The sequence below is a fragment of the Neopsephotus bourkii genome, unplaced genomic scaffold (genome assembly GCF_033783945.1).
Source record: "Neopsephotus bourkii isolate Nb327-2 ecotype Australia unplaced genomic scaffold, CSIRO-AGI_Nbou_v1 NB_591, whole genome shotgun sequence".
Lineage (NCBI taxonomy): Eukaryota > Metazoa > Chordata > Aves > Psittaciformes > Psittacidae > Neopsephotus > Neopsephotus bourkii.
In genome coordinates this window covers 1754053-1762288 of record NW_026901092.1, presented here as the reverse complement: position 1 = coordinate 1762288, position 8236 = coordinate 1754053, and the positions used below count along the sequence as shown (strand labels likewise).

The 8236-nt window shown below is 33.5% G+C and overlaps 1 long non-coding RNA gene across 1 annotated transcript; it reads left to right on the top strand.

Moving 5' to 3' along the window:
- Nucleotides 1-362: 362 nt before the first annotated feature.
- Nucleotides 363-3568, top strand: LOC133211247 (uncharacterized). Its single transcript, XR_009725160.1, has 3 exons — nucleotides 363-467; nucleotides 1459-1546; nucleotides 2417-3568. It is a non-coding gene; the product is annotated as an uncharacterized LOC133211247 (long non-coding RNA).
- Nucleotides 3569-8236: the final 4668 nt, after the last annotated feature.

The window sequence follows — 8236 nt, the reverse complement described above, 5'->3', positions numbered from 1 at the left end:
GAGCATAAAATATATTAACCATTGATTTATAATATCTAAGGAGTCAATGAGCAATGTGCACAGTACTCCTGTAATTAAAGAATGCTTTTAGTTCACTTGAAAGTTCATCCTCTATAGGAAGAATGACAAGGAAAGGAATTTAAATGATTTAATTTTAGAAATTTATAGCACCAAATATATTTCTTTCCTATTTGCATTGCTTACTGATATTTTTGAAGCATAATAATATAAAACAATGTATCTCTATCCATTAAAAAAATCATAATAGTAAGGAAGAGACAGAAGGTACATAAGATCAAGACATATAATCCAATGTCAAGTTTGTATAGCAACTTCCTTTTGTTCACTGTAAATGTTATTTTTTTCAGCTATTCACCTTGATCTGTATTAGTTACACCTCTGTTGGAATGTATGGTTGACTAGACAATTTTTAGCTTGAAACCTGCACAGTTTAGTGTACATTTCAGGTAATTTTTATCTTGTCTAATCTAAAAATGCCTAGTCATTGTTAATTTAGATGCAATACGTTATTGCAACTCTTGTACGTTTTTTCACAGATCTCAACTTTTTACCTAGATTTATTTCAGGACAATGTAGAAAGATAATGGCTTTTGCTTTTGAATTGAATACATCTTACTGGAGGCTGGGGTTAGATTCAGATGTGGTCTTGAGCCTGTACAATTTAAAAATATAAGATCATAGGCAAAAGTAAAAATATGATACCTGAGTACCTGGAAAAACCTGTTTTCCAGAAGTTAAGTAGCTTTCCATTTAACTTGTGTGTGTTAAGCTGGAAGTGGGAGACAAAAGAAAAAAGGAAAGGCAAACATATCCTGTTCACAATGACATGACTGTTACCCCAGTGTCCAGACTACTCCTACAGTAAATAAGATGAATTCATTCAATTCCAGTCCTTGGGAGAAGCACTGGATTTGAATGCTTTGTCTGTTGTATTTATATTCCAAGACCTGATTCATCCTGTTTCTCCAGTTTCACACTGGCTCAACCTACATGGAACTGTCAAAAGTTGCAACACTGCATGAATACCACACTAAAGTGTTAGGCTTTGTAAATATGTGGTTAAAATTATTGGGAAAATGACATATAAATAAAAAATCGTGGCATGGAATAATTTGCACCACACCGAAGTAAAGTTTGTTGCATTCTGGAACTGATGCATCCAAGGAAATAGTTGTCCACCTCTAATTATTTGGCTTCAGAAAACAGGAGATAGAGGTTATGTATCAAATAATTCTCCAGCACTGCTTTTTTAAGTAAGTCAGAAATAAATAAACAAAAAAACTCCTGAATTATTTACTTTCTTAATAGAGAAAATGGTCACAAAAATCTAAATGATGCTGATTTCAAAAAAGCTATTAAAAAATATAATGTTAAGCAAATTTTTCAGATGTAGACTTCCTTCATCCTGTTTTTTCAACCTGTTTCTTTTTTCCACAGGTGCTCTTGGCTGGATGTATTTTAAAATAATTTGAGTGATACAAGAGGCAAGCTTGTTCCTTTTACATTTAAATATATGCTTCACAAGGTACAACTTCATTCTTTCATCTCTTTTATGATTCAGTCATATTTTATTGAAATTTTGTCAGTGTTTCTTTGTCACAGTTCCTTCCAAGCTTAAGCAGCTAAGATAAGAAGTTGGAAGGAAAGTGACTGGACAGGATTTTAACAAGGGACAGATATCAGATGGTTTGTTTCATATTGTGAAGCAAACTACCTGAATCTACTGTCTCTTTGAACATTTTGTCCAAGCATTAATGGAGCCTTCAGTCTGATTCCACAGTGGTACCCAGACTACAGAGCAGAAAGTGTGTCAACCTGTGATGAATAACTGTAAATAGCAATAATATTTCTGAAATAATGAGTAATTAAAGTATGTATCTGACATTCTCTTGGTATTGCTGGAAATCAAAGAAGGACTAGGGTTTCTGTGCTTACCTCTGAAAACATTGTCGTAGACATAGTTCTGGTCTAGGCAAATATAAAGACTTGTGCTCACAGCAGTTCTTGCAGTGGCAGTGAATTTTTTATCCTTTACTTAACAACAGGCAAGTCAGTCTTCTTTAGGAGCAGAGCTATAGAAAAGAAAAATCCCAACATAATTAGCAGTGTGGGGAATCTTTTTGCAACCGAGCTAATTCACATCACCATAAAATTTGCTGGGGATAGCTTCACTCTTTAACATACTTTCCCTCTTCTCCCCCAAATGGTGTATGTACTACTGCTCATTTACTGGTCTCAATTACTGATGTTTTGTTGATGAGAAGTGAATTAAAGTGGGAAGCAAAGAGGGGAGAAACAAAGTAATTAAGCAAAATTTTAAAATGTTAGGAATTCTCTGGATGAAATCGATGCTCACAGTGTGTTAAATATGTTTAATGGTCTGTGATACTTTCAGACAGTGAAGAAGTGAATGAATATATAATTTTGGGAAGGATTCACGTGCTACGAAAGGAAACCTTGTATGGATGAGAACTGACTTCATATGACTTCATGTGAATTATATGCCCTGAATAAAGGCATAGTCTTACTGGAAAAATACTGTTAAAATAAGTATTGTTGATAAAACTTTTACCTAGACAGAAATCAACCAAGCTTCTAAGTGCCATTTAAAGTTCGGCTCATAAGACATCTATGTACTTCTGAAACTTTACCTTACATTATAAACCTTGCTTTGTAGGACATATTTAACTTTACATGGATAACACACCTTCTGTTATTTCCTAACTTTCAAGTGCTTTGTTTCACAATTTAAACAACATTCTTTTCACGTAATTGGGTTCAGGTTTTGTTTGTCTTTGGTAGGGTAAGAAGTAGTGTTTCTCTCTGTTTTGCGCACCATGTATGTAGAAATAGCATTTATACAGTTAACTGCAGAACCAGGCAATGAATTTTCACACATCTGTGATCAGACCACCTGCTTCCTGTTCACCAATATAACCCTTTTGAAAGTTACTCTAACATTTTACCCTCAGAGTACTTTTAAATAGATGGCTATTTCAAAGTCCCTTTCTAGAGCATATCCCTTTTTAATCTGTTCTGCTTAAATTCGTATCAAGTTATCTATCTAAGAGAGAGTAAGGGCATAAGAAGCCCAGTTCTAGATCAGTAACAGATTTTCTGAGAACAATAGTATAAAAAACTTGATATAGTTCACTAACTAACACAGCCTAACATGAAATTTCACCACCTAAAGAAAGGGAAAAAATCCTTGTTTCTTAAAAGGATGCAGACCACCTAAATTTCTTAGAGATGATAATAATAAATATATGGAGTGATCTCAATAATTTGGAAGAAAATATTTATTCATTGGAAATCCTGAGCCCCTTTTGCATCACGAACATTATCATTTGGTAAATAAGTGTTTACGTATACAAAATCACTAAGAAAGAGCTATTGTGAGGGTAACTTCATGTGTAAACAAAAACTATAGTGAGTAGAAAAGTAATACAGATTTATAAAATAAACCAATATAACTTCACAGAGAATTCATCAAATATTATTGTTTTTTTTTGTAAGCACGATAATTTTAAATACTGCATATGAAGTAGATGATGATAAAGCTGCATATATCCTATTTTCATTACTGCTTGTCTCTTGCTGTCTTGTAACTTATGAGCTAAAGACTATTGTATTGTTACTGTCTTTTACCATGGATACTCTTAAGATTTACAGCATTATCCCCAGTAAATAAAATTATTTTTCAGAGAAAAAAAAACAACCCATCTCTGCTGAATTTCTAACCACATCTTATCTATTCTAAGAAACAATGAGTTTTCTTCAGGATTAATTTATTAAGAGTCATTTAAAGAGATAGACCTACAGTTCTTGGTTCTATCCGCTGTTGATTAATATGTATATTTATATATGTATACATATATGTTATTTCCTTATATCTTTGAAATAAGAATTATTAATACAGTGATGGAATATTTAAGAGGACAAAAATGAAAAAATCTTCTCTAGAGAAATGAGAAAAGGGCATTCTGTTAGGTTCCTAAGCAATATATATAATGTTGGAAGGTATGCTTTTTGGTATACATTGTATACCTATATTGCCATACATCAGATCTGTCTTTTCCTTAGAACTTTTATTACTTAATTATTATAAAAGCTTTATATTATAAAAGAAATAATTTCATGTATATTCCATAATCATTAAGGTAGAGTGAGGAAGTTTTTGAATGCAATATAATTTACGTATGCATAATGTATCTTCTTTTGTAGACATAATTTTATTAACATTTATTTTCTTTTTATTAACCTGCTGCAGCTCTTTCTTATGTATCGAATTGCAGCTTTCCCCTCACTGGAGAATCTACCGCTCCTGGAGAAGACTTACTTTTTTTTCAGCATTGCTTTCACATTGTAACCAAAGATCAGCCAAGACAGTTAAAGTTGTTTTCAGCGTGAAATCTTTCATACATTATGCTATCTCATCAGTAGCACAATCTTGGAAGATAATCCTTGGTGGTCTCATTCAGTGGCAATTCCAACAGAGCCAGCAAATTAATGTGGGGTAGAACTTTTCACAGATCCCTCATCCATTACAGAACAATTTTTCAAAATATAGAGCACTTTGTAAGTCAAACAAAGTAGAATTATGGTTTAGTGAACTGCAGTCCTGAGTGCGTTATGGTTTATTTTTCTGGTAAAAAAATAAACTATTACTTTGACTAATAACTCTCGTGGAATGCAGGAAAAGATTACCATTAGGTACTTCTTGCCAAGAGAAATTGATATCATGATACTCTTAAAGCACACAAAAAAGACCTGAATTTACTGGTATTTGAATAGATTTTTAGGCCTGGCATGTGTCACTACTGTAAATCTTTCAAACATTCAGAGTGTAGAAGAATCAGTTTCATCTTTCTTCTGGAAAAAGTTGCTGCTAATCCTTCTTACACTCTGGGCTTGATCCAGGAGGAATCTGTAATTCTCATTGACCAAATTTAAGCAAGGACCATAGGAACTCAGCACCTTTCTGGTTGAATGTCTTTATGCAGGAAATCTGTAGTTAAATGTGTGTGTGCACTTTTTCTACAAATGGGGAGAGAAGGAAATCAATTTCTTATTTAGTGCCCAAATCCTGTCTTGTCCAGTCCCAAAGAAAGAAATGACTTCTTGGTAAAATTCATTGAAATTTATCTCATAGGATATCTCTGAGGAAGACTTTTTAGTATATTCTTGTGCCATTGAGATCAGTGAAGTGCTTCTTCTTGCTGACAGGTCAAGCCCTATCAGAACACATTTTTTGCGAAGGTGGCTTTCATCTTGAAAAAATATAAAGGTGAAATGTTGTTATGGATAGCCTGATTTAGAATTATGTCTCCAATGAAGTTTTATCCTTGCATAGCTCCACTTACTATTGCAAATTGTTAGGGACATTTATTTAACTCCTTAAAATTGATTCAGGAGTCAACAGCTATTTTGAATGTTTTGGTCATTGTTTAAGTAACTGCAGGCTTGAATGATTGCAGGACACTGCTTATGAATGTTGACAGCAAAAGACACAGGTGCTCCAGTAATGCCTATATTCAGGGACAGCAGAAGAGAATATGAAAATTACAGAGGTTTCATGTATAAAATATCCATAATGTAAATATCAAACTGATTAAAAAACCAAACTAGTTACGTGTTAGCAAGTTACTACCACTTTTCCATAATTTGTGTCTGTGTGCATATGTAGAAATACCATTAATCCTGTGAGAATGGGTTGTTCTCATGTATGAACAGAAGAAGTGAGCACTACAGAGAAACACTACATCCTCTCTTTTATGTATACAATATTTGTGCATCAATAATCACAAAATAAGCACCTATTGATGTAAATAGAGAGAAAATTCATCAAGCTTCAACGACACTTACTGTCTTTGAGTTGCATTATTAGCAGATATGACCCTGATTGAGCAAAGCCTTTTAAGCACGTTTAACTTCCACCCTGTAGGTTGGTCCTCTGAAGTATTACATGCATAGCCAAAGCTAAGCACATACTTAACTCAAGATCTTTGCTAGATTAAGGCCCATATTACTAAAAGAAGAGTGTGAAATATCATTAAAATTACAGAATGCAAATAAATATGAAGAATCCTAATGACACAAGCAGTTTCATAACGGACTGTAGAGCTCACATGGTCTGCTATAAAGTTACACAAACCAATCTTTCCTTTTCAGAGCAACTATTTAAGCATGAAGTTTCAAATGTTACTAATAAAACATCAAAGTAAAGTGGTGTCAGTTGTGTACAGAAAGGTTTGAAGCAGCTACAGTAAATATTTGTTGTCTTAAATCTCAAGTTTTGTACACCAGCTTTGTTACTATGCTGTATTGCTTGCCAAGGTTAAAATATGGCTGAATATTTGCACAGGAAAAATCTTGTCTTCCTTTGTTATGGCTATATACTGATTACTGTTGTTTGAAGAAACAGCAGTAGAGTGCTTTAAATTGTAACCTTCATAAATACTTTTACTTAAATAGGAACCTCAAAATCCTAAATCAAACAAAAGCATGATTATATGTACAGCAATAATACCCTTATCACAATGGGATAACAAACACAATGGTTAGTAACATTTGAATAGTGTAACGAGACTGTTTATAATAAGATGATTAGAGCCAAAATGCAATGGCCTTTTCACAGACTGCTCCTTGAGCATACTAAACTGTTTGCAGCTTAGGGACTTCAGAACAGTTTCTAGATCATTCTTTCAGCAAAGCTATGTTTGAAGGTAAGCATTTTCTAAGCTATAATAAAGCAAAGTTTTCAAAATAGCAATGGTATTAGGGTACAACATGGCTTGAGGACAAAAAAATGTGTTAGAAACAAGGACAGTAAAAAGTCTTTTCATTCAACAAGACTTCTACTTCAACATCAGACTCCTCTGTACTTCAGTTCTTAGCTCCTGCTCTTTGTAAAAAAGTCCTTGTTTCACAGTTTGCAGTTTAGAAGTTCATGGTTTTGTGTCTTTTCTATACAAACTGGCTTTTTTTTTTTTTTGGTATATTTTCTTATAACAGTTTGCTAAATCTTATTGCTGATTTACAAGATGCTAGTAATGAGTTTCTAAAAATAGGAACTGTTTTATGGATGTAACTTGTTAAGTGGTCTGCATGGTAAAAGAGATTACTGAAATGGTAAATAAAAACATTCTGTGAGGAAACTATCTCTCCCAAATTTATCTCAGTTTTTGTGTTGTGAGAGCCTCCGATAGTGCCACTAGCATTTAGTTAAGGTGTTAAGTGATATGATAAAGTTTAAACTCATTCATTGTTATAAGTGTATTTACTTTACCTTATATTAATGTGGTAGAAGAATCAGAAGCAGGAGTGATCAAACAGATTTACTAGAGTTCTCTTGTTTAGCTGTCTAGTTTTGTAAGAGTATTTTAAATTCATAGCATATCTCAGCATGTCACAAACCTTGTTCTGTATTTTAAGCCTATCTATCTAAGAACTAAGAAATGCTTCTCTAACAATGGATAGTTCACAACACAACAATGATTAGGATTCAGTCCCATAGAGCTTGTTCATGTACAGAAATGGAAGAAATGATTAGAAATGACTAAAAAAATTAGTTTTTAATTTATGATTCTTATATCTTTCTAAGCCCTTGTAAAGAAAACACAGATAAACAAAAGTCATAGCCGAATTAGCAAAAACCAAACTACAAACTAAGCCTTTTCTGCTTACATTTTCAAATAATTTTTGCTGGGTTATCTTTGGCTAAGTATGCAACCTCTGTTCCAGCGAAATTTTTACATTAAATCCTACAATGATAGTGTCCTGTAACAACTATTTTTCTCTTTCCTAGTAGGTGGTGCAGTGCTGTGTTTTGGCTCTGAAAACAATGCTGATAACACACCTATGTTTTAGTTGTTGCTAAATAATGCATACCCTGATAAAGGACTTTTCAGTTTCTCCTGCTTTGCCAGTGAGTAGGGGCATGGGAAGCCAGGAGGAAGCAGAGACAAGACACCTGACCCAAATGAGCCAAAGGGGTATTCCATACCACAGAATGTCAGGATACCATACCAGACCATAACACTGCCGAGTATATAAACTGAGAGGGAGTTACCCAGAAGAGACCAATTGCTGATTAGGTCAGGCTGGGTATTGGTCATTGGGTAGTGCGTAGTTGTATTTTGCATCACTAATGTTTATTGGTTGTTTTGGTTTTTTTCTTTCCTTTTTTTAATTTTTATATTCTCCCCCTTTGTTA